This window comes from Galeopterus variegatus, unplaced genomic scaffold (genome assembly GCF_000696425.1).
Source record: "Galeopterus variegatus unplaced genomic scaffold, G_variegatus-3.0.2 Scaffold823, whole genome shotgun sequence".
Lineage (NCBI taxonomy): Eukaryota > Metazoa > Chordata > Mammalia > Dermoptera > Cynocephalidae > Galeopterus > Galeopterus variegatus.
In genome coordinates this window covers 381,636-383,012 of record NW_007726934.1, presented here as the reverse complement: position 1 = coordinate 383,012, position 1,377 = coordinate 381,636, and positions in this window count along the sequence as shown.

Genomic DNA, 1,377 nt, shown 5'->3' with positions numbered 1-1,377 from the left:
AGCATTCCTTACCACCTTGTTTGCATAACAGCTGCCTTCTTTCCTTTGGGGAACTCCCCTTTCTCCATCACAATTGCCCTAAAGGACACAGCTCTCGAAATCTCACTCTGGTACATGAAATAGGTCTGGTCAATCAGAACCAGAGTGATTGTCCCAAATAGGGGCATGTGACACAGACTGGAATAAACAGAATCAAGTCCTGGGATTTTACATGGAGGCTGCAGAGAGAAGGTGCCAGTGAGCTGGTGTAAGGAGATCCTGGAGCCATGTGGGGCCCTGCCCCACCTCATCTCCCATCCCCTGGAGTAAGCCTGCCTGCAGACAGAGGGAGTGAAGCCAACACAGAGAAAAAGTTGTGCTCTGGGTGGTTAGTGAGACAGGCAGATGAGGGACAACAGTCCCCAAGGCCAGCTCCACCCCTGGACTTCCCTTTATGAGAGCCAAGTGCAAGTAATTCCCTTTTCCACTTATGCTAATTGGGGTTGGACTTCTGCCACTTGTACCTGAATGAGTCTTGACTGATGCATATTATAAGTTTTTAAGAATTTATGGTCTACTGCTCTGCAACTGTAGAAACCCAGCAACACATCCTGGGAGAGAGCAGGGGTAGAGAAGGCCCTCACACAAAAGCCACAAACAGGGCCCATTGAGCTAAGCTAAGTACTAGTTTATCTAATCCTCCCAGCAGTCTAGGGAGATAGTAGAGGCTGATACTATTTTTAACTCCATTTTACATGGGATGAAATCATTGCTCAGAGATGTCAAGTAACTTTCTCTAGATCACACAGCCAGGCATTAGCAGAGCTAAGATTTGGGATTTGAACCCAGGCAGCCCAATTCCAGGCCTATGAAGATTAACCTCTGCACTGCACAGCCTGTCTGGCCTCACTGGTGCACTTGCCAGATCTCTACTAGTTGATGATGAGCTCCTTGGAGACAAGGACACACTTAGTAGGGTCTGGCTGAATATTTAAGGAGATAATATTATGTTGATTTGAGAGCTCCTTTTCTGCTCCTCTGTGCCTGACATTTATTGAACCCTGTGCTAAGCACTTCACAGGCATTAACTCATTCAAGCTTCATATCCACCCTGTGAGGTGAATATTATTATTACCCATCTTTTACAAAAGGGAAAATCGAGGCACAGAGAGAGGAAGAATTGGATTGAATTCACACAGCTAGAAAAGGGAGAAATTGGGATTTTGAATATTTGAACAGATAGCATATATGCTTAATTACTTGTTTGTAATAAAGAACAGCTCTTTTGGAGGCTCGTTTCATAGCAATGCTCAATTAGAAAGAAGCTTTTGGGGCCTAGCCCATGGCGCACTTGGTAGAGTGCAGCGCTGGGAGCGCAGTGACGCTCCCGCCACAGGT